Source organism: Phasianus colchicus, chromosome 3 (assembly GCF_987193195.1).
Source record: "Phasianus colchicus chromosome 3, bPhaCol1.hap1.1, whole genome shotgun sequence".
NCBI lineage: Eukaryota > Metazoa > Chordata > Aves > Galliformes > Phasianidae > Phasianus > Phasianus colchicus.
This window is the reverse complement of record NC_143438.1, coordinates 10,798,904-10,824,973: the sequence shown is the minus strand read 5'-3', so window position 1 is coordinate 10,824,973 and position 26,070 is coordinate 10,798,904. Positions and strand designations below refer to the sequence as shown.

General features: G+C 42.2%; 1 protein-coding gene and 1 pseudogene across 1 annotated transcript in view; both read right to left on the bottom strand.

The window, feature by feature from the left end:
* Positions 1 to 5,660, bottom strand: part of LOC116226445 (uncharacterized) — a 175,366-nt gene extending 169,706 nt beyond the window's left edge. Inside the window, exons 1-2 of the mRNA XM_090136955.1 lie at positions 5,458 to 5,660; positions 3,736 to 3,980 (exon numbers count right to left, since the gene is read on the bottom strand). The gene's annotated coding sequence lies outside the window, so the exon portion shown is untranslated. The remainder of the gene's footprint in view (positions 1 to 3,735; positions 3,981 to 5,457) is intronic.
* Positions 5,661 to 23,524: 17,864 nt separating this feature from the next.
* Positions 23,525 to 25,605, bottom strand: LOC149918400 (uncharacterized; annotated as a pseudogene).
* Positions 25,606 to 26,070: the final 465 nt, after the last annotated feature.

The following is a 26,070-nucleotide window of genomic DNA, read 5'->3' as shown; positions in this document are numbered from 1 at the left end:
GCACACACTAATTAATTGCACTAATCCAAATTAAACTTTGAATGGAATAGTTGACATCAAGCAACCGTAAGTTTATCCAAAATAAACAAGATCCATTTCTATTTGAAACGTTATTTCAACTAGCTTTCCTTACCTGACATGATTCACTACTGGCTTTGTATATACAGTTCTCCCAGATAGGCCTACATGCGTAATAGGATCCACCTGAAGATCCAGAGATGGGACACGACGATCAGAGAGAACAGTAATACTTGAGAAGATGGAAGGAGACAATTAATTATGACAATTCTCGCAGCTTTGGCAGGTAAATGTTTCTGATATGAGTGCTTCAGTCATGCACAGATAGATGACACATTTGTGTGTAGGCAGCGGATGAAGTTGGGTGTGGACTGCGTGCCTCTGCAGTGGGTACAGTGATAGGTTTAACTCAACACCAGCAGCACTGAGTCATCTTCCCAGAGCTTAAAGTTCCTCATCATTCCCTTGACGATGCAGAAAAATCCTGGCTGGACTACCTGCAAATTTTGGCTCACCGATGTGGGGCCCAATCTGAGAGAAAGGTCAACAGCACCACAGGGTTCCCATGCTCTCTCAAACCCTCCCCAAAAATCAACTGATTCATGCAAAAAGGCAATGTATACCTTCATTGCAACACTGGGCACTCATGATAGTGTTTGGGTTTTGTTTTTTTTTTTGTCTTATTCACTCTCCTTTACAATGAATACAGGCGAAAGTAACCCTCAAGAAACCCACAGAGTTATCTTGAAAGACAAAACTGAATCCAGAAAATTGGAAAAACCCAAGCACTTAGCGAATGGAACAGTGTAGTAATAAAAGAGGTATCTACCTTTAGGCAACAAAGGGAGCAACAACTCTATATTCTGACTAGCTTCATAATTCTGAAATGATGTCCAGCATCTGTCTCACATCGTGATTTGCCCATCTTTCCTACATAAATTGCTAAATTATCAACACACCAACAACCATTACAGCATGATTTCAGTTGGTTCTCCCTCATCCTCAAATTAACACAAAAATAACTGCAGCCTACCTTAACATCCTGAGTCAAAGAAAACCCTAGGAAATCTCACAAAGAATATATAAAAGTGCAACAATAGAAAAAAAAATAGCTGAAGTTGCTCTACTTCTTGTACCATCCGGTGAACTACAGAATAAATTTGGTGCAAATAAATATGCCTGCTGCATAGAGGAAGACAAATCTTGCCAGTGTAATTTCCAGACAGAATAGGTATGGATTGCCATCCTCCCCACAGCAGACCAAGCGCCTATATTCCACAGCCAGAGCAGATGGTAAGTGTGAGCAGCAAGAGCAAAAGGTAATAAAGAATTAAAACTGAATGTACCAGAAGGACCAGGGCCCTAGGCTGGACACTGAGCACAGCCTTCTTTCCCCTCTTTCTGATCCTGTCCCTCAGAAGTGGCTTCTGCATCAGTAAATTCTTTCAGAACAGACCTCTAGTAATGTTAGCACCCAACTCCTCATGAAACCAACACGCAAGAATGTTGCTTGAAAACTCAGGATTGCCCATCAGCCAGATCTGTGTTTGCTTGTCTGACAATGCAAGAGGCAGTTAGATCCCACAAATCCAAAGGTATAAGGGAGATAAGTGTTAATAAAATTATTTAAAAAAAAAAAGAAATACTGAACAGTGATTCTATCAGAGCTTAGACAGGGTTTCTACTTAATGTAGGTTTTCCTTTTTTCTGAATCAGCTGGAAATCACCACAATAGGAGACAGATCCGAACTGGAAGAACTCTGGATCTAACATAATTACAGTTTCTAGTCTGCCTAAAAAGCATGATGAAATGATTAATGAAGACTGTGCCATAACTGAGACATTGCCTGATCTCGGAAAGTGAGTCAAACCTGAAAGTTCACCAGCACTGATTTGATCAATTTGGTCAGAAAGTTCTTGAAACAGAAGTCAAGGTGAGTGACTAAAATGTGGGTAGGCTAGATCCTGCAGCAGTCATCAGATAAAACCAGTTATAAATGCAGTTTGTTACAGAAGTCAGACAGCTAGCTGCATGTCCCAACAATGACATCCCCCTAAAAATGCAAAGCCCAGCTGCATGTAAATAGCGAATTCAGTTCTTTACAAACCCAGTTGTCTCTTTTGTTAGTATAAAGCACACACATATTATGGTGATTTGTAGAAGCCCGACTTCGGCAGTCCAACCAATGTTATCTCAGGGTTTCCTTGGGCCCCCCAGGCTCTCTCTGTGCTCTCTGCTCCCTCCACGCAGCAGCGGGGCCATCAGCTTACTGCAAAGGGAGCTAGTCGCCTTTTGTTCTGTGCTTGCAGACGTGTGAGTGACGACAGCAGCAGGAATTATAAATACAAGTGGCATTACATACACATGCAAACACCCCCACGGAAAATTCAGCCATGAAGCTTTATTTGTCATTTAGTTATTCATAAAAATCAAAGACCTAGAAATAGAGAATTAAAAAAAAAAAAAAAAAAAAGACATACATCCTTGCCAAAACGCTCTGCTGGAGTGGGCAGCCCCAGGGGCTGAGTTCTGATCCCTGCTTCCAACAGCAGTGGTGCTTCCTCTGCGGGGAATTCCCAAAGCGAGTAAGATACCCTAGAGCTGACGTGAAGCCAATAGATTCAGCTCCCATGCCAGACTTCCTCCAGCTGTCAAAGCATGGAGTGTGTCATGATAGGAAGCCCACTGTGCCCTGACTACTCCCCTCTGGATCTGCAGCAGACTGGACAGAGAGAAGAGCTCAAGGGCTCTACTGATCATCTCTGGCCTGAGATCAGAGATGCACACAGCCCCTGCTGCCCTACAGCACTGAGCACCTCAGACAAGGCCTTGTATCAGCCTCTGGAAGCCTTCTAACACCTTCCTGCAGTAATGCTTGTGCATCGTTGCTCATTAATAATTCATCTGTTGCTCTGCAATGCGCTCCTCCCTGCCTCTTCCCCCTTCCCTCAGACCCGTACCTATGTAGTTATCTTTGGCTGTCAATGTATGAAAGACATCCATTCGGCATCAACACCTTGCTGGGGTCTATAAAAGTGCAAACAAGTCCACGCCTCACTGGAAATGAGTTACATCTGTAAGGAACGTCGTAAGTCATCAAGAGGGGCAGCTTTCCCTGCTGATGTAAGAGTGGGCAGAGAGGGATTATCTGAAAGCTGTTGTGGACCAGTGTATACCAAGGCTTTAAAATCCTGTGTGGTTAAACAGTGACTCATAGCTGATCCTTATCTTGCCTGTCAACACTCACCATTGCTTTACATGCATATCATCGCTAAAGTACAGCAGAGGATCAAGAAAAGGGGCAGAAGTGAACAACGTTAATTTACAACGCATGCAGCTCATTCAGCTTCTGTGCAAAACAGATAAAATCTTTAAGCAGTGAGTATTTTACGACTTCTTAAAATTAAATTTAAATAGAACGCAAGTCTTGCTTCACGCCATCTGTAAACAAAAAATTAATTGGAGGATTGCCAACAGAACACCAACAGAAAGTTGTTTAAAAACACTCCGTTTTGTTCTTCTACGTACACAATCTATTCAAAACAGTTCACGTAAACGTGTACATAGGTATATTTACCTGCACATATATATACACACACACAAGCTCAAATATATAACGGAGCACCCATCACTGCAACATCCTTTCAAACCATTTAAAAACCCTTGGCATCATTTTAAAACCCTTCACAAGAGTTGAAAGACAGACCCAGCCTTACCTTTCCAATTCCCAGCTTCTCTTCATCTTTTGAAACCGAATCCTCACAGCTGTCTCTATGGTGACAGTGACGTCCCAGTCCCCACAATGAGCTGGATGCTGGCATGGTGGCAGGTGTCAGGGCAAGACTGTCTGCACCAGACACCTCTGCAGTCTCCAGTTCCTCCACGGGGTGCAGCATTCTTCTCAGAACTGGGTCTGACATGCTACTCAGTGTGGAAAACAGTGTTCAACACCAACCCACACCTGAGGGGAAGGGGAACAGATATAAATAAGTGATCCAAGAGGTTTTACTCTTATTCTTATTATTATTATTATTATTCTCTTCAATAACTACTGCTACTCAGGAAATAAATGCAATAGCACTGCTGAGCATATCTGGATAACCTACACAGAACAAGCTAATTATAGGTAATTTCTCCCAGAGGGTTTGACAGCAAGAAGATACTTGTGTTATGAAGTCGCTCATAAGCAACCTGATGAAAACCTCCTGCAATGTCCATCCACTGGCATGAGAGACCAGCAGTGAGAGAAGGATGCTTCTTGGCTCCTAGCTACTGGAGAGAGAAGCAAGAGGGGAGATCTTATCAAGTGCTAAGTGAGGAGCAGCAGGTGAGACCTGCAAAGGTGTGCCTTTCAGGCAGCACAGGAGGTGGCTCCAGTGGCTTTCCCTCCTTAGGAAAGAAACAGTGAGTCACTGGGGTGACAGAACGCCAGCCATTATTTATAGCCCTGATCAGATGTTACTATGATGTGTGTATCTAGCTGCTGTACAATGCCAAAGCACGCTTCCACTGCAACACATTTTCTTGTGGCAGCTTATATGCAGAGAAGGATGTTCAGACCTAGGTGGCACTTCCCCCTAAGTTCCCAAATCAAGGGAGATGTACCAAGGAAACAGCTTCCTCTTTCTGCACTGCCAGCATCTGCTGATACAGAACACTCCATAGGTGCTCCAGACAGTTGTTATTACAGTGACCTTTCACACGCTTACAGCTGAAGGTGGCTGGCACAGTGCTGCATCACTGTAACCCTACACTCCACAAGAGAGGAGTGGAAGTCCAGCGGTGTTTGTGGCAGCAGGTCACACCCAGAGGATTTATTGTGATACGCTGCTGCAATCAGCTCACTTGCAATTCCTCTCTGATAAACTGATCTGCTTAAGATGTAGAGGCCCTATTTGACCCAGATATTTAGAAAATAAAGTGAAAGAGAGAGTAGCCCTGTGTTTCCCTCTCTAGAAGTCCATATTCCTTTCAGCTAGTCAGCAAAAAACATATACCACATCACACTGGAGATGAGCTAGCCCAGTACACATTAAGTATGATCCAGAGAAGAGACAGAAGAGAAAGAGTGTATTAATAAAGCTTACATTGCTGTAATGGACATTAAAAATCTAGTCCCAGGCTGCATTATTAATGCACCATGCCTTTTGTGATAAGACTTGTTGTCATGTTCTTTTCTTGCTTCTTAAAGTAGAACAGAATATCCCAAGTTAGAAGAGACCCACAAGGATCACCGAGTCCATCTCCAGCTCCACATTTATTCACATTTCACCTCTTTTCCAACATTTGGACTGTAAATGCTTGTATAATACTGTAATGCTATAACAGTGTAAAATACAGCAATAATAACAGAGTAGCACAATCCCAGACTACAGCAAATGAGAACAAGCCCAAACACAGCAGCTGAACGTGAAGAAACAAAGGAAAAAGCTACTTACCCTTGAAAGGCCTCAGATACGTAGGGATCTCCAGTAAAACACCCTCATCTCCACTGCCAACCCTTAAATGAGGTCTGGGAAAGGGTGGATCCTGACTCCACCCCTTCTGGTCACTCAGGTTCATTGCTTGCACCTGAGCTTCCCTGGGTTGGCCCTGCCTTCCCACCAAGTGCTCAATCACTGGTCTAAGCTGTGACTCTGCATTTCCCTTACAACTTAGTAAGGTTGTAAGTTCCCTTACAACAAAGTAGTGGCTTTGCGTATTGCCCTTATCATGTTGGATTACTCACCCATGCCTAAGGCTTTAGACACTATAATAGTTTATTATTTTTTTAAGTAGTTTGAAAGGAAACAATCCAGAAGGAGCCAGAAGTAGCATAGTCCTGTATCTACCTCCTTTACAGTGACTGTTGCACTCAAGAGATGCAGCGTCAGTCCACACATGCTTGGTAAGCACAGAAATCTTCTGAAAAAACTTCATCACTTTGAATGAAAAGAATTTTTATCCTGACAGCATCCAATGCTCAGTCCCTTCCAGTTCATACAGAATTAGTTCCTATTTTGTAGCAAATAGATACAGAAAGTATTTTACTCTTAGAGAAAGCAGAGATCACCAGGCTAAGAAGGGCTGTATCTCCTGTTGTAAGCAGAGCTGCACAGGTGCAAGACTCCTTTCATCAGAAGTTATAGCCAGCTCATATTGATGAGCATACCAGCCAAGGAGTGTTGGAAACATCCAGGTTGTGGTTTAAAGCATTCCTCCGGTCTCCACAAATGTCTAACAGCAAAGGTGACCACAGGATGCAAGATAGCAACACACAGAGTAACACCTCAGTAAGCGTAGATTACACCAGAGGTGTTACACAGCACTCGGGAGCAGAGATGAGTCTCCATAGTCCACCTTGTAGCCCCCATGGGAGAAGCACTACAGGATGACAAGGCTTTAAAGTAACTAACGTGAAAGCTAAGTTTCCCTCAAAGCATCTAGAATGAAACCTTTCAGTACAATCATGTCCAATGCAAAAACAACAGCTGACACCTGTGCAGGCACACTATAATGAGAAAACAAAATGTCAATGAATCTTGTACTATAGAGCAATCTTCCAGTCTTTTTCTAACCCCCTGTCCCTGCCCCTGTCTAGAATCCCATCAACTCCACAAGAATTAGGCTATGTGTTCTTTCAATCTATAACAATCTGTTATATTTCACAAGTACTTTGCATTGTCAGTGAGATTTCATATAACCAAGGAATACACTTCTCATAATACAATCATGTTCATGGCTGGGTACAAGATATTTCATACTACAACTAAGTATAGCTTCAAAAGTCACCTTTTCATAGTGACCATAACTACTGGGACAAAGGTGGTGGCGTTTAGGATTTTCCTCATCCTGCAAAATAAAAAAAAACTATCTTGCCCACTACTCCCAGCTTCCCCCTAAAATGGGAGGAATTCCTGCTGATCTGCTGCTACTGAGCCAAATCAGGATTGATTTTTAAAGAACAAGTTCTCTGGTGTTTTGCTGTTTTCATGCTTCTAAACTTTTAATGGCAACTGTTTAGCACATTTCTAATTAGAAATGCACAATAATAATTAAAATAGTTTTTTATATAAAAAGTCTATAATTATGTCTTTTGCTTTGTTCGACGAAACTATGATTTCTACCAAAACACATGACCAGCCCTCGGGTGGTCTATTCACAGCAAACAATGTATTGTCCTGGGCACAGAAGAAGAAAGACAAGATGTGGTTTAATTGAGCCTCAGACTTCATTTACTCAACTTTTATGGAAACTACCAGTAATAACTCGTAGAGGGCACACCATTATTTCTTCTTTCATCAACTCTCCATGATCGAATTCTTCCATTATCAGCTTCTTCTTTCTCACGCATTCGGTTACATTCTACTGCTGGGACACCACCATCCTCTTTGTATGTGGGTTAAAAAGTCAGAGTAGGGGAATTTGTTTCCTCACGACATCGGACACACGAAAATGCCCAAAACCTATAATCAAGCTTTCCATTAGTTGTTTTTTTTTTTGTTGTTGTTGTTGTTTTTCTTGGTCTAAGTTTAGTTCCAGAGTCATAGCTAGCTCGGTTGCTTTGAACCCAAATGAATCAAAACAGATTAAAACTTCATTCCTTAGGTAAGATAAAATAAAAATGTCATCTCTTCATTTCTAGATAGCTTTGATATCAGACACAATATTGTAAAGAGAACGAAAGATTTTTCCCCACTCCCAGATTATCAGAAATCTTTGGAAGTGACTTTGCAAATCTGTTCAAACCTACTTAGCACAAAGTCACACCAAACTAGTTAATTAGAAAACAACATTTTTATTAACTGTAGTGCCTGAGAACATCTGCTGTTTGTGTTTGAACAAATCCTGTCCACTTAGGCGTTACACCTACTGCACATTTTGACAAGGGAGTTCATCCTACCAGTGATGGGATGCTTCTCACTAGAAATTAATTCTTTCTGTTCTAAGGTAACAGCATGGATGCAGGACACAATGGGAAGGAAGGATCTGATAAAGAAAGATGAACTTGAGTGCTCTGGGCTTGGGGCTTTTAAGTGAATAATCCATTTCCATGGAGTTTAAGAGCCAAAGGAGGTAGGCTGACGGGTGAGGAGTTGAGTTAGGTGAGGAGTTGAGTTACCATACCAAGGGCCAGAAAGGGACTCTCAGGAGTCTGCCAGATCTCAGGATCATCCAACAGACTGTTCCCACACTCTCCAGCCACCTCCCATCATTACATTTGCAAAGATTGTTCTGTGACTGCTGCATACCTGGACAGAACAGGTAGGTGCTCTGTCCTTCCTGAGCTGAAGGTGAGTGGATTGTGCCCGTCCAACAGCTCTCTACTGACCTTATTTCAAGCCTACAGAGCTAGGAGGCCTAAAACAACATATGTGCACCCTACCTGCAATGGCACAGGCCCACTTCAAATCAATCTAGAAATCCTTCCTGCCTGCAAAGAAAGAAGCTATACGGAAGCCACCATGGAAACCAGTATGGAACCAAAAGACATTCAGACTTCAGGCTTGAGTCGAATTCTGAGTCAATATGACAGTGTGGGTGGTCCACAACTTGCGGAGTCAAGACCACCACAGTTGCTCATCAGTGGTTTGATACCTGCTAAGTGTGTCTTTATTTCACAAAACAAACTCAGAACAAGCACATGCAGTGACACAATTGTGCCTGCTCTAAAAGGATTCAGATACAACACATTTTCCCACTTACATTTTCCCATTCCGCTAACATTATTGAAGAAACATTTCATTTTCAGCTGTGTTTTCAGAAAGCTAACAAGGCTCTTATGAATACATCAAAGCAAAGTCATCTAATTCATTTACACAAATGTTTCCGATTACTTTTCCTCTGACCATTCAGACAGTGCTTTATTAAAAAGTCAGATGAAAAATTAAGTGTTTTTCAGGACCATCTCTCATAACTCAAGGTCTTGATCTCTCCCTGCATTACAGAACATCTGTATGGTGCAAAAAAAAAAAAAAGAAAAGAAAAAGAAATCCCTCAAAAACAGGTACAACTCTCTACAGACTGAAGGTCTACTCAGAGTTCTTTCAGCTAAGAGCAAGACATCTCCAGCAAACGTAATCAGCAATGAAAGTGGGAAATACACTGATCTACACACACTGAAAATCTGTTCCCTTAAGGGTCTTGCACAAACTACACCTTTAGTTGACTCTGAATGGAGTCCCCAGGTGATTAAAGTGCTGATATTGCATTATTTATGGTGATTGAAATGCATCTAAGTAGTACTTAACAATAGAATTTAAACAAAGTTACTTGATGGAAAAAATAGAGGAGGGGGGGAGGGAGGTTGTTTACAAAACAAGTTACAGTAATAAAGCTGCTAGGCTGAGCCAAGAGACCTCTTAGTAAATCATTTATTCCACAGTTTGACAATATTTACAAAGGTTTTTACATGAATTATTTACTCAGGCTTTTATAACTTGTAACGTACTGTACACAAAACAGCAAAAACACATTAGAGTTACAAACCTGGGAACATACAGTTATGCAATGACAGATGGTGGAAAGGGCTCTGACAAAGGGAAGTTTACAGCTAACACAAGCAACAGCCTTTTCTATCTGTCATCAATAAAGGGATGAGGACTAGCAGGAAAATGTGATTCAAGGAAACAAGACGATTTTTCAAAAGCAACATTCTTTATGATCGCTGCATTTGGTTATTTAAAAACAAGTCCTTTGTTTTGAATGTCTGATTCTAACAACTGACATTTCAGTGAGTTACCACCCACCAATGTAAGGCTGCATGGCAGAAAAGCCAGAGTTTACATGAAGGAAGCCCCAAAATTCTGCAGCCCACTATTCTAGCTTTTGGTCAACTCAATTGTTACTTTAAATGTGTCTAACAATCCTGCCCATGTGTATTAGCACCAATGCCAGGAATTTTTGTGCACAATGCTCTGAAAGACAGATTCGTTGCTTGAAATATTTCTAATTGAAATAAAAGAAGAGAGAAAAACAAGATCTTCCCTGATGCCAAATTACAAATGGAGAATAGAAACAACCACAATACCTGAGGCACAGCAGAGACTGTTCAGTATAGGTTCTTAAAGCTTTATGCATCAAACTGGCTCTTACATCAACATCTCTTACTGCCCGGTGTTACTGAACTCAATAATGGCTATCAATATCAGATACTTTGCATCCTGTGTAAAAGTAACGTGGCTTCATGGCTTCAGCTTGCCTGCTCTCTTCGTGCCCAAAGAAAAAAAAGTAAGAGCACCTCACACTAAGCAAGTCTAAAGATTTGGTGATAGCCATCACAGCACATTCAGTATTTCTCACATAAACTTCAACCCCATGCAGCATGACAACCTTCTTACTACTCCATGATGGAAGGCAATGGGTATCCCACACTCAGTTTCACGCATAGGAAAATGTAGAGCTATAATGGAGAACCATCACTAGTGTGAAGACTGCAGGGACACAGCATCATCACACATCCCCTTCCCATCCGTCAATCAGATTCAGATATGACATGCAAGGGATCTTTTCCTCCTTGTTGATCCAAGAGCTAACAAATATTTAAGAACACAGCCCATGAGCATGGGACTGCTGAGACCCTAGCATAACACCTCAAATCTGGATCTTGGTTAAGACCTTCACCAATGCAGGCTGTATAACTGAAGCTCCAGCTTCCAGTTAAGTGCCTGGACATAATACCATAGGGGCTGAGCTTATCAGTAGCAATGTAACAGCTCTAATTCCTCCTACAGAAGCTCTGAGCCCCCTACTTTTAAATGAAGAGTAGAAAAATAATATAATTATACACATTTTGCTGGCTGAGGAAGCCTCTCTATTTTTTTCTTGAAGCTGGTTGATTTTTCATCTCAGAACAACTAAAATCACTCTTTGGATAGAGAAAGGGCCAAGGATTATTGACTTTAGTTCACATTTAGAAAAGCCTTTCCCTAAAGAAACAACTTTGTTTTGGGGGATTTTTTTCTTGCGTGTCTATGTATAAACAAATTATTACTCTCACAATTTTGGTCTAAACTATTGGGACAGGAATTCAAACAAGAATATTCACCAACACTGCCTACCATCAAAGCAAAACCAACAGATCCATGTGGAAATTCAAGATAAAAGAAAGCATCAAACCAAAGAAGACCCAAGGACTCTGTATGGGTTGATTACAAAACCTGGCCGGACATCACATAGGTGAATTTCCATATAGCCAGTGATTATACAGACAAAAGACATTGTCTTGTGCTGCTATGTCAAATCAACATTTTGTTCACAGATAAAAGATAAGCCACAAGCACAGAAACAAGTACAATAAAACTGAAAAGAGTAGAGAAAAAGCAGGAAAGAAGATCAAAGATATTGAATGGTTTCTGTCTAAGAAACACTTAAGTGGCCTGGAATTATTTGCCTACATAAGAGATCTGAGGGAACATATGAAGAAGATCTATAAGCTAGCAAAATGGCATGGTAAAAAAAAACAAATTTTTCACTGTTTCTTCTAGTTCAAGAACTGTCAGTAATCCAATGAAAGTAGCAGACAGTAGGTTTGAAATGAAGATTATAGTATATACTGCACATCATACACTTAGGTAGTTTCTGTCAAAACATGTGGATTTTACAAATATATATGGGCTAAGAAATGGGCGAAATGCTTCCTAGAAGAGAAGCCCATCCAAGCCTTTGCACACAAAGACATCACCACTTCCACAAGGAGCCCATAAGACAAAGGTTCAAGAAGTCACAGTCACTCAGCACATTTGCAGGATAAGAAAGTAAGGAGCAGTAAGGAGCAGGGGGTAATTTATTCTTCTTGCATAGACTCATAGAATGGCCGGGGTTGAAAAGGACCACTTAGTTCCAACCCCCTGCTATGTGCAGAGTCACCAACCAGCAGACCAGGCTGCCCAGAGCCACATCCAGCCTGGCCTTGAATGCCTGCAGGGATGGGGCATCCACAACCTCCTTGGGCAACCTGTTTCAGTGCATGTCTTTAACTTTTATTTTTAAATGTGAAAATTGAGCTTGATGGTCCACATGAGTCCAGATTGAAGAAGAGGAGGGAATGCACTTGTTAGAGGTAGCTACCTATATCAGAACTAAGAGGATTGCTGGAAACTGAAAAGCCTCTCAACTGCTCTGCTACCTGAGCAGATAAGAGAAAGTAGGATTTGCACAAGAAGATACCTTCTAGTTTCTCATTTTTGTTACATGATGAGTTTTGCTGAGAAACTGTCAGTTAAATGACAGAAAGCTCTCAACACTAACTAAACTTCACAAGCTTTAGTTAGTTTTCCTTCAGATCTTAGCATGCTGTAGGTCTAATAGAAATAGATTTTCTTCTTTTTTTTCCTTTTTTTTTTTTTTTTTTCTTTTTTGACACTTTCAATTAGGTTTTCTTCCTGCTGGTTTCTGAGGATCATTCCCTGGAGGCAGACGTACGTCCCTGCCCTCGTTAAATGCTTTTGAAATATTACTACAGTTTTCAGGGGCTCTGCTATTGACTGAACTGTTCCAAAGTCCACTCATGATATATGGTGGACATGTGTCCCTTGGAGAAGTTGCTGCTCCATCGTATTCCCCGCCTATTTGGAGGAGGGAGATAGAATAGTGATTTGTAACTGGTCAAAGCATGCAGAGCATCCACATCATGGCACAGCAGAGGAGCCTGACTGCTTAAGTGATTTCAGCAGAAACTGCAAATGCTCTTCACTGCCTTCTCCTGAGCTGGGACAGGTGTCCTCACGCAATCCTAGATCACATAGTAATGACTTACAACATCAGAGAGCCCTCAGCCTAAAGGTGTCGAGACAAACCTCACAAACACTTCAGAAACTCAAGAGCATTTGTTGAAAGAGGTTATTTCAGGGTTAAGTTTAAAAACAGTGGGTGTACAAGAGATGTGATACAAGTTCACTGTACTCACTGATGTTAAAAAATCTCCCCATGTGAAACTCAACTTACGTCAAATGAAATTCTTACCCAGTGACTGTGCCAGAGGCTGTGAACACAGCCAGAGACCCAATAAGAAATTCATTTATTTTTTCCTATAAGCAAACATCTATCCATTCAAATTCTTCAGATAATGAAGTTCATGCTTCTGATAGTATGATCTAACAGCCCTACAACACTGGCTACAAGGATGCCCTTCTTAATGGGGACTATCTTTTACTATTTTAAGTTCCTTGTTTTGGTGGGAGTATCTTGGTGTTTGATATTCAAATAACTAATTATTACAAAGACAAACCCTAAGACAGTGCAGAATCAAACAAATAATAATAGCTTCCAGTAATAAGCTATCCTAAACTGAGCTCAAGTAGAAAGTTAATAAGCTGTAATTTTGATTGTTGATGTTTTATAGGAATAATATTTTTAAAGAAAGCAGAAGTCAGTCATATAAAGCCCTTTTTCATCCCAGGTCGGACTGTAAGTCTGTGTTAATGTCTGTGTTAATTTCTGTGTAGTCGGAAGGAAAGGAATTTGCCAAGAGATTTTAATCCTGTAAATAATGGTTTCATTAAGAACCATACATGACTCCACAGGGAACTCTAAATATTAAGATTGGTAATAAAATCATTAGTTGTTCCAAGTTATTCAGCATATCATGGAGCCCTAAAAAGTTAATGACAGTTAGTTAAGAGCCAAGTACAGATGGACCAAACGTTAGCTGGTTCATTTAAAAAGGGGTTAGAAATAGTTCTTCACGGTGGGGAACAATCCTCAACAACAAGGCAATGAGCCTAAATGCTTAAAGAGCCTTTTTGATCATTAATTTCTAGCCACAGTCATAAAACCTTTTTGTGAGGTCCAAGAGTTAAGGTTTTGAATGCATAACAATGAACAGTAAAAGCCTCACAAGAACATTAAATAGTTTTTGAAAAAATAAAAAATTGGCCTCTAGATCTCAAATCCTCCAAGTTTCCTAGAACACGGACCTTGAAAATATATATGAGCCACTTTCCCTCCTGGAGAGCCTAAGACAAGGTTTTACATATGGATCTGTGTGTAATGAGTACACATGTGCACATATACGTGCAGGTAAACAAAAATCATCTGGCTCCCAGAATCTCCAGTACCTCAATTGCCATACAGAGTGTTCTCAGCACACATTCAGTCGCACGCAGTTGTCCAAACCCAGCCAAACCATCACTGTGGGCACGGGTCCCAATTCGGTCCCCCCCAGAGGATCCCCACACTCTCAGCCTGACCCTGCTTTCCATGGGGAGAAGGCACTGTGCCAGCATCTCTGGAGCAAAGTGGCACGGGCAGGCAGCCAGCACAGCTGCCTCCCTGCACCACGGGTCCCTCTCACACCTGCTGCCCACCACTGCCTGCGGGGACAGCCCACACCAGCAGCCCCTTTGGGCTGGGAGGAGGGGTGTGGTGGTGGGCTGTTCCAAGCAGAGCGGCTGGAGGTGAGTGGGATGGTATGCCTCGCTGTGCCACTCAGGGGGCAGATGTCATGGGTGGGTGTTGAGGGAAGGAGGGTGGTCACCTAGTAGGCTTTCCTCAGTATTAAAACCCACACGCTACTCCCATCAGGAGGAGGAGTTGCAGCTTGTAGAAAAGAGCATCCCCTTCTGCAAAGCTGTGAGAGGGGCTTGTTCCCCATCAGGTAAAACCATGGCTGGCAGCAGCTCCTCTGCCCCTCGCTGCAGCATTAATGCAGTGTGAGACACAGCTGTGGTAGCACCATTTTTTTCAACCATAAGAAACCAACAAGGTAGTACTACTTGCACAGCAGAAAAACACCATCAGTGCTTTATGCTGCTGGTGTTTTCAATTATTTTGAATGCCCCTGGCAGATCAATGAGACAAGTAAATAGCACACATCTTGTCCCCAGCTATGTTGCCACATTTTTTTACAGAGAACTTCTTCTATAGGAGCAGGCAGAGTTTGTCAATGCATAGGAAAGAAAACAAGACTCCTTTAATTCCCCACCTGCTTCCTTCATCAACTTTTCTGAATATTCCTCCTCCTCAGAGACCATGTATTTTTTTAATCTGGCTTCATGAGGCAGAGTATCGATACTATCCCCAGTTAAACAAACGGGAAAAAAAAATTCCAGTGACAAAATTTGTATTCTGGTCTCTTACATACTACTCTTAGACATCAATATTTTATCGTATTTAAAAATACATACACACACACACCAAAAAAAGCCATTAAAATGCCAGTCCCAACACTAAACAACATATTTTCCTCATTTCTGAAAGAACACGTTCATCTAAGGACCCCAATCCCAACAGATAACATCTACACTTCTAGCTCTGTGCATATCCCTGTATTAACATTTCCATTCTACGATTCAGCCTACAAAAATATCTTTCAGAACTATTTCATTAGCAGGCTTCGTAAGTGCAATGACAGTGCTGCTAAATTAAGTATACTTTGGGCTAATTTTATGTTTTTATCACAATACTGGAGGAATATTAGGAAGCCATTATTTTGTCAGCTTTCTCATTTAGCAAAGCAGCTTCAATTTATTAACAGTGTGGAGGGTGAATGAATCAATATGTTTCATTGGGCAATGTGTCATTTGTTAATCGGATATTGATGAGATTATTGACGCACAGCTAATTAATCTCAAACCCTGCGCTAGCCTTCATATGTTTCCTTAATTATGTTCTTCATCTTAGTCTTCCAACTTTGGCATGCAGACGCTGGCTCGTAGGCAATGAGTGAAGTAAGCTGTCAGAGGGTCTTTCCACACATTTACAATCCCTTGGCAGCAAAATTATTTTCCTACTTGTAAATAGGTATCAAACAAATATTTAATAATATTTGCCAGAAGACTGATATTGATTTGGCAGGGAGTCGCTCCAAATTAGCTTAGCAAGAGATCTTGCATCAGAAGCGGCATACTTAAAAAGATAAATCTAACGAGCATTAAATAATTATGGAACTATAAACCTGTAATCATTGGGAAGTACTAAAATTGCTTCTCTGCAGTCGTTATCATTGCACTCCCGGCTGAAGAGACCTAATGTAACGGGATTTAGTTTTTCCCCTCCTGCTGCACAAAGACAAATGTTTTCTCAGAGCTCTTATTTTCTTCTGCCAGTTGGCCAAGTTTAGCAAAAAAGGAAAAGAGCCTTTCTAATGAGATATTAAAAGACAGGACTAATTTTGCAGGGTGTGACAAGGGTCACACACCCTAATTTCGCAGGGTGCCCACAGAGGTCTGGGTGAGGAGGGGGCAGGGAGGGTTGGTTCATTTTCGAGCATCCCCTTCTGGCTAAAGGCACAGCCCTGTGGTGGGATGCAAAGTCCTGCCAAGAGCTGTTTTGCCAATTTTAGCTGGAGTCAGCTGAGGACACTGGCATCCCCGGCGCCACGGACAAAGGGAGCTGCAGCAACTCAGCTCCGTGGGGTGGCACCCGCCTGGAAACCCTTTGTGCTACCTACTCAGGCACAATAGCTTTAGAAGATGTCTCATTTGCATCAGGCTTATTATTTTCTTATTCTTTAACTCATAGAAACACTATCAATGGGACTCAATAATGAAGTAAATCCTGGTAGGGTGGTAGGGCTTTTGATAAGTAAAATAAAACAGAGCAGCTCAAGCTGGATAAGGGTTCTCTTTTGGAAGGGTGGGAACACAGATGCTGAATACATCTTTACTTATGAAAAACATAAATTCAGTGTATCTGCCCCACATCTCCAACATGTGCCTTAAGCATTATAAAAATTATTTTTCTAAAAATAATAAACTATCAGCTTTCAGCTCTTAGCAAGAGGACAAAGAGTTTGCATCCCCCTCTTCTACTCCATGCCAATTACTGAGAAGGAGGAAAGAGATTTCACAGATGGGGACAAGGTAGACTGGTGCTCCTATCGCAATTGATATCTCCAAAGAGATCACCTAGCATATGCTGCTCACACAGAACTAACCTGAACTACCCTTAGAGTCAGGTAAGAGATCCTTTGGGGTCTCTTTGGTAAAGTCTTTTTATCCCTGCCTACAACCACCAGGAGAACATACCTTAGATAATCCTCTGCTGATGCGGAGGGCTATGGCACTAATTAGAAGTCTACTGTAACAGTGTGTATCAGTAGACCTTACAACTTTCAAGACAGGCATTGCAGTGCCCCAGGACTGTATTTACAAGCACTTGGAAAAGGCATTTTTCCCTGGATTAGGCATTTGTTGCTTCAGACTAGCAAGGTATCACACTGCTAATTCAAACAGCCCTTTCCAGACCCCTTCCAGATATCCCCGAGCCTTAGGCTTCCTCCTGGCTGTCTGCACAACAGCCATGAGAAGATGAGGAGAGGGCAGCACATCTGATTCCCTGAGCCACGAGCTTCCCTAAATACATGGATTAGAAGTTAGAAACAGTCCTTAGCATTCAAAAACAAATTGTTCCAGTAGCATGTTGTGCAGCTGTGGGAATACACATTACGTGTGCTTATATCGTGTGAGAACAGGACTATCGTGTTTCAGCAAGAAATGTTGCACCTTATTTAAAAATAAATAAATAAGTTGGGCTTTCAAAATGCTGTCACAGGACTCTTATTTTGTATATACTGAAAGCAAGCCAAGAAAAAAGACACTGCACAGCTCAGTTTCTTGCAAGCCAACCAAATATATCTGAACGTGTCTTATCTTAGAGTCAGTGACTCTCTCTCTCCTAAAAATGAAATCAATGCCAATTTTATTCCATGTTTATATAAATCCTTCTAAAGAGAATCAATCTAAATCTTAGATAAACACTGACTTTGTCTGTAACCTTCAGCACTGTACCAATATTTACAGCTGTTCGGTTCATTTTCTTTCAGAAATGTTGACCAACAGGTTTATGCTGTGATTTAGTCCAGTGCTGAGAGAAAGAATGATAAAAATTTCATTTGATATGACACCACAGCAGTAATCGTCCTAATTGGCCTTTGTTTTTGTTTGTCATCTATAATTATTCTTTGCATAAATTATCACATGTTTGACTGCAGCGCTTATGATCAGTGAGTTCTTTAATATGCCATTACAAAGATCTTTGCTGCAATATATTTACTCAGTCAATTCAAAATCCAATCTGAAAATGATACAAACATATTTTTTAAAAAGCTTCTAGAAATTACGAAAATAAAATGTTCCTGAGCTTCGTATCTCAGCCAACTGTGATCTGCACAAAATTCTGCTCACAACAGAAATCACAGCATCCCCAAACAATTAACCATTGCATGCCAAATTAACCAACCCACGCCAAATGCAGCAAAACGTTCAATCCCACTCTGAAATGGGAAAGGGAAAAGAAACCACAGTGTAAAAATAATAATAAATACATATATAAAGAAAATTTTAAAATTACTTTGATTTCTCCAAAACCAGTTTGTGTTCTTGACTTTATCTTTTCAACACAACGCACGGTATTTTTTGCATCACCTTCTTAAAGCTGAGGTGAAATTGGCAGTAGTATGCCCTGTAGACATACCAGCCCTGGGAGACAGACACCCCACCCAGGTGCCCTTCCCAGCTAATTGAGCTGCCTCACAAATAACATGGTGTTTTTAGTTTACCATCTACTTTGCTCCCTCAGAACTCTAACACGGGGCTGTATTCAAACTACAAGCCTTAAGATATTACTGCTGCCTCTAAATACTGTTAGACTTACAAAAAGCTGCTTGCAGTTTCACACAAATATTCCATACAATTTCTGTTTTAGGGCTCCATTCTGTTTCCTACATACCTCCCCCTCCCAGATGCTGGTGCTTACCTGACTCTGACTGTGTATCTGCAGTGTTTCAAAACAGTTGAGAGCCATTACTCTATTAACAATATATATATGATATATATGTGTATATCATAATTCTGTATCATTGCCTATAGAGTCATTCCATTCTTAACCCCCATTCGTGCCAAACTTACTTCAGGTTTGCACCAAGGATAAAACAGCAGCTCTGCATACAGATGTTGTGCTTGAACACTTCATCAGGAAGCCAAGTATACACACACTGCTTTCTAAATAAAGACCATTTTACATCTGATCTGAGGATTTAAAAATCAGAGTGAGAACTACAGGGCAGGGCATTTTCAATTTTACACCTGTGTCAGTGTTGTATGTTCTACAACAGAGCTGCTCCAAAAGCAGGGATGACAGCAGAATCACACCCTATCTGCGCCGCTTTTCTACAAAGCTCTTTAATACTTATCCTCTAAATTTCCCTACATGCTGCAGATTCTACCCACTAAACCCTACATTTTCAAAGTCTATTCTACATTTTCTTAATTCTAATTAAACAAATCTTAATCTTGACTTTAATGGCTGCAATTATGATACTTCATTATGTTAAATGTTAGTTGCAACATAAGAATAAATTGTATAAACAGTTTAGCTGCAATTGCATGGAGTCTAACTGTACATTACTCATTAACAAGATGTGGGTAGCAGCAATTATAACATTTCCTCCTAATGTCCCTATTTATTGAGTCTCAGCAGCAAGCCCCCTTTTCACAACACACACTGATTGACGATAGCAGCTTTTGTACTTGTGAAGAACAGGCACAGTAACCTGCTGTGTGCCTGTAACTCAGATCGATGGAAGTACACATTAGCTCTTAGCCTCACAGGCCGGAGTTCTTGAAGGTCAAAATAGCCATCAGCATCACTGTAGGGTACAGAAATCATTTCACAAATTGTGAACAAAAACAACACAACTTGCTTTGCAGTTTGATTATTGTTTATAGATACAGCAAGCCAAGAATTAAAGCATAGCCTTGAGGCAGCGTAATTATTTACAGCTGAAGACTCATATCATTATTAGCGTGCTCCTAATTGCTTGAAGTTATATCAATGTTAGCTGATTTAACACATTTTTGATAAGAGGCATGGAAATTGTTTTCTCTGCATATGGAATGCTAGATGGCTTCTTTATTTTTAAGGTCTTCTCTCCTCCTGTTTTGTCCAAACTGTCCCTTGTTTACCATTGGAAAAAGCCCCACACCCATAAATTCTCTTTTATTCTGGATGTCTATAACCATCACTGCAGTGTTTTGTTATTTCTGTGGAACCATATATTTGAATTTAGCTGGACTAAAACCATACCAGGTTTGGGCTTTCACCAACCATGGACCTGATAGTTCCACAACAACACCAACTAACTAGAGAATAAATCACATTTTGCTCTGGGTGGCATACCCCAATCTTTCACTTTTCCCCTACACTCCCCCCACAGTATCTCAGCTGAGAGAAAGCTGTGCTAATCTATTGCAAAAGGCAACATAGAAAATCTCATGGACTCAAATGGCATCTGCCTTGGGCCTCACACAGACCCTTCTGAAGACAGACAAGGGTTTTCTAGTGGAACATCACTGTTAGAGAAACAACAAATTAGGACTGCTATCAAATCAACAAGTGATTTGGGAACGTCTCATTTCACCTGGCCCGTAATTTGCTGCTTAATTTGTTCTCTTCATTCAAAGCAGAGGAGTAGTCAAGGGCTGACATGGGCAAAACCTTGAACCACTTCTGGCTGTGCACTAGGAGAGGTGAGTTTTTGCTAGTGAGGAAAGGAGACAGGGACTCTTTGGGAGGCCATATGGGGAAACTGCTGCAGGACCTTCCCACACCAGCACTGCATGAAAGTTGTTCTGGTAACTATAAATATGGCATTTCTGAAGTTGAGAGCACTCAACTTCTGCAACTTTTAAGACAGTCCTGCTCATTCATTTTAATGCACTACACATTGTTCAAGGTAAAACAAATCCAAATAAGGCTTTCTTTTCCTTCTATAACTTCCTTCCCTTTCTCTAATTAGAGCACTTAAATTTTAATCTACTCAACAGATATTTCTGCCTCTGGAGTTGTGCTGCAGGCAGTGGGAAAGAAGGTGTTATTTTCCAATTAAAATCAGGGAAAGGCAGCGGGTATTGTCCATGCACCCAACTTCAGGATACCCTACACAGCAGTGTGGAGACCTTGAAGACTTTGCTTGCTTCACTAAGCAAGGAGAGGGCTGAAAAGGACAGGATTGTCATTGGAGGTGAACTGGACGGTAGTAAATAAAGTCACCATCCATGTTACATTCAGACCTTTGTCAGCTTACAGAAACAGTCCTGTGACAGGCAGGGATGCTGGCAGTCCCAAGCATTCTTCCACTCCTTCCCTAAGTACAGGCTTAATTTTATGTGCTGAATTCAAAATAGTTCAGCACATTTTTTACTGAACAGTGTCTCAAGTACCTGAAGATTCATTTAATTGGACTAATTCATTTATAGAAATGCAACAAAGACCATGCCAAATAATTACAGACTAGGCTACTTTAAAATAACAATCCAACTGCTGGAAGTTACAGCATCTGGCTACTGACAGGGGTGATGCTAGCTGAATTATATATTACAGTTTCCAGCAAGCAACATCTTCCATTTTTGTCTGTGAATGGGGAAATAAAAAACTGCAATAGTGTGTGAAACTGTCATAACAGCTTCTCACAGTTGAGACACATTAAATTACCAGCAATCAATATCCTGAGAAAAAACTTAAAAGAAATAGATTTGCTAGGAAGGAATAAAGAAGTACATCCAGTTTTAACTTGGAGTTTTAGTTTGCCCTGTGCAAGAGAACTCATAACTGATGAAGCTGAGAGAAACAGGAAAAAAAAAACCACAAAACCTACAGAGTGCACAAGGGACTTTGCCTGGGAACAATAGCAAAGAACCTATAGGAATTAGACCTTATGAATGCCATGATATGTACACAAATAGAAACACTAACTAAGGGAGAAGTTTATGCAGGCCAAGTAAGAGCACGTCTTGAGGCTGCAAAGGACTGACTCTTTGCTATTCTTCTCCCATAAGATTAAAAGCTAAATGACCGTCTGTTATTCCTCACTAGATGCTTCATAGTCTTGGCATCTTATAAATGGATCTTCTGCCACCTGGTCCCATTTTCTGAAACAAGAAGTAATGGATTCTGTGATGACACGTGGGTTTTCTGCTGCGTGACTCATGCACTTTGTACTTTTTAACAGTTTTTGTTTTCTGATTCTAGCTGGAGTTGCATGGCACTCAAAGTCAAGGAGAGCTAACACAGTAAATGGAAACTGCTGTCAGTATGAACCAGATTAGTCAATCCCTATAGCACAAGTGAATTTCAGATAGCAGCTCAAGCATGACCACTATGATCACAGCCTAGTGTTTATGTATACACAGAAATAATGAAGTGGCCTGGCAATTACTGGAAATACATTCCTCAAGCTTTCAGGCTATGCCAAGCTTAAAATTGTGGTCAGCTCATGTGGGAGAAACTAGATCAACTTGGATTGCATTGCAGCAGTTGTAATTGAATTGTATATTTTGCCTTTCTATAAAACTTCCAGTGCTAAGTGCACAGCAGTCTAAATGACTGTGACATATAGCACTTTCCATGCCTTTCAATTTGCAAGTCTACACTGCAGACTCACGCACATCGCGCCAGCACAGCAAGCCACCATGCAGCACCCTGCCTTACAGAGGCCACAAAACTGCCAAGCTTAAAGCTCACAGCAGCCAAGGGAGGAAGCACTGCAATTTGCTGATGAGCAGAACACACAGGTTTGGAGCAGAATCCAGTCCTGCCCGAGTCAACAGGAGTTCTGCTGCTTCCTTCGGATGGGTGAGGGTCATGCCCTCCAAGTTTGCACACACCACTGAGAGTTTGGTGCTTGTAACATCGACCCCCTACACTGGAGTTCACCAAATAAGGCAATAAATCCCAGCTCTGACCACTCCCCAACCACACTGACTACTCTTTCTCTTACCTAATACTGGAAGATCTCTCCATTACAGCACCCTCTCTCCATGCAGTAGAATTGTTAGAATCATAGAACAGCTTGAGTTGGAAGAGATCCAACAAGAATCTGCGAATACACCACCTGCTTCCACACAGGAAAAACTGTATGGAAATTAAAACCCTAAGACAAAGAGTATTGTCCAAACACTCCTTGAACTCCAACAGCTTGGGGACACCACAGCTCTGGGGAGCCTGTTCCATGCCCACCTCACTCTGGTCAAGAAAATCTGCTATAAAGACAGGCTGAAGGAACTGAACTTGTTCAGCATGGAGAACACCGGGCCTTTCTGAATTCAGAGGGAGACTGTAAATGGAAGAGAAATCAACAACCTTTGATAAGGATAGATAGTGATGGCACAAGGAGGACTAGATTTAAACTCAAGGAGGGGAGATTTAGATTAGATGTCAAAGGGAAGTTTTTTACTGGGGAGGGTTGAGGTGCTGGGACGAGCTGGAAAGAGAGGCCTGGTCAGATGGGGCCCTGGGCAATCTGATCTAGTACTTGATCTAGCAGCTGGCAGCCCTTCCTGTGGCGAGGAGTTGGAACTTAGTGATCCTAGAGGTCCCTTCCAACCCAAGCCGTTCTATGGTTCTGTGACAAGGAGGAGCACTCCCAGTGCATGAGGTGTGCAGACCTTCCCCAGTCTTTTGCTCACTATTTCAAAGAATCTAGAGCGTAAACTCTTAGAGAAAAGGATTCCATCCCTGTTAGAACCACTGTTTCTAAATTCCTGTTGGGAGACAAAATACAAATTCAGGCTGAGATTTTAGCTTGAAATGAGTGATTGACTTTATAAAAGAATCTAACAAAGGAAAAGGTTCATTATTGAAACATATTCTATCCAGAAGAATTAAATAAATAAGTAGACAAATAAACGAACAAAGGTGCACGAGAACTGAGAAGGTGACTTAATTAAACAAGCTATTTCCTAAAGTATACACCTATGAGCTACAAAGTAGGAACAAGTAAGGAGAGGCTGCTGATCCACTGCCTGCAGTGGGTCCCACACTACGGGGCCATCCCATGGCTGGCATCTGCCCAGTGCTGGCCGCAAGTGCACGTTGGGCAATGTGGGGCTGCCCATGGCTGCCAGTCCAGTGGCATCATCTTGGCCACTGCCATCATGGCCATCGCAAAACATGCACAAAGGAAAGGCAGGGCAGGCCAGAGAGCCTGCAGCTGGGGTGTTTCTGGAGCCTGCGGGAGCTCCTTCTGTATGGGGGCCAGGTGTCAAAGTGGAAACCACAGAGGGCAGAGCGCCGTGCGCCGAAGGAGCACAAATGGCACCCAGCATCTGGCTGCTGCTCAGTGGCAGCGTGGAGCAGGGCAGAGCCTGGCACTGTTGCTGCGCTGGTGCTGCGGCAGGACCTGGCAGGCTGTGAGCAGGTACTGCTTGCGCTCAGGGGGTGTCTTCCTTGGGGGGCTTGGCTGGCAGGCTCTGCTGCCTGCAGGCTCCTCTCTGGCCCAGCAGCTGCTCCCCATGTGAGCTGGGCACCTGGGCTGCTCTTCTGGGGGTTCTCATTCCAAGCCTCCTGCAGGGCAGGACCAGGGGCAGCCACGGCACTTCTTTTCCAGGCTGCTCATTCAATTGATGTACTTACTTTCCTATTGCTAGCAAACACTTCTTCCTCAGCCAGAAACTCAGGAAGCGAAGGAGATCTTTCCATGGCCTGTGAAACTTTGGTGAAGCCATAGTAGTTGAGCTGGCAAACAAAGCTCTTCATGCTTGTACAGCCAGACACTCTTACAGGTCCTTCCGTGGCCAGGACTTCCACCAGAAACAGTTCTTCTTTGATCACCAAGCAGTTTCCTCCAAGACCCCACCAAACGCTCTTCACATTCTCATTTTCTGCCAGTACCCAGAGTTTCTGTGGGAAGCTGAGCGATGGGAAGATGCTGGCTTGGCCAGCGCTTTCCTTGAAGGAACTCAGATGTAAACCTTTGGTTTCCTCCTCAACCGGAACCATTTCTGAGTCCCTGTTCTTCCATTATTGCTGTTCCAGCAGCATTGCCAGCTGCTGCTGGGTCCTGTCCTGGAGATGACTGAAGGCAGAGGTCTCAAGCAGCCCCTCCAGCTCAGAAACAGAAGCTGTTTCTGCTGCTGATGCCTCCATTTCAATTCCTCCTTTCTGGTTTGTATCAAAGATTGAGCGTGCAGCCGCTTGTGCACCAAGGCAGTCTTCTCCCTGCCTGCTGGCAAGAGAAATCCACCAGCACGGCCTGGGCGTTCTGCTGGGAGATGCACAGGTGTCACCATCAGGCCCCTGTGTGGGCACTGTGACATCACGGCGTGGCACCCAAGGCCGGGCTGGCTGGAGCTACCCAAGCCGATGTCACTGAGCAGAACTAGTTGCTGGTCATGCCCAGCACCAGGGCTGTTTGAACTTGAGGCGAGAGGCAAATAAAGCTGTGTTGCAAGGAGATCACCCTTCACCTCAGCCTTGCTTCCCCATTCCTGTGCGGTCCTCCAAGTAGATCCCTGCTGGCCTCCTGGATGTCCCTTTGGTTCTCCACATGGGCTGGAAATCACTTTCCCAAATGGGAACAGACAACTATAGCCACCTTTTCCCAGTGCGTGCCCACCTACTGCAAAAAAACACTTTGCTAATGCAATAAACAAGAGGTGTTCAGCCCCTCTTTGCTTCCTTTGCTTTTGGTTTTGTCTTTTAGAAATACAGAATGCAAGCCAAGAAAATCAGGAATGCTCTGTAAGCCATTTACATCACACCTTCTATACATTTCTTGGACACTTTCTGGGGTGCTGACTTCACCACCTCCCTCAGCAGCCTGTCCTAGTGCATCACCACTGTTTCTGACAAGATATGTTTCCTAGTATCTAACCTGAATATCCCCTGGCACAACTTGAGGCCATTTCACCTCGTCCTATCACTGTTGCCTGGGAACTGAGGCCAACTCCCACCTTGCCACAACCTTCTTTCAGGTAGTTATAGAGAGTGCTAAGGTCTCCCCTATGCAAACATTACATACATTGATGTTTGGGGGACACTTGCAACACCGGAATGAAGAGTTACCCTCCATTTCAAAGAGAAGTTCCCAATTCTGGACTTATGTTTCTGTGATAGATGAAAATATCTCCTGCCACTTCGACCCTTGTTTTCCAGTATTTCTAAGCTGTAGTATCCATTATGGTTAACAATTTATCCAATTTGGGCTGTTGAAGCAATCTTCCTAATTTTTCTTATCAGAATTCAGTTTTTCTCCCAGTAACCAGGCAGTGTCACAAGGCTGCAATAACTAGGCTGGAAAGAAACAAAAGGGAACCTGTAATTTGATGAAAAGTTTGCATTATTAATCAATCTTC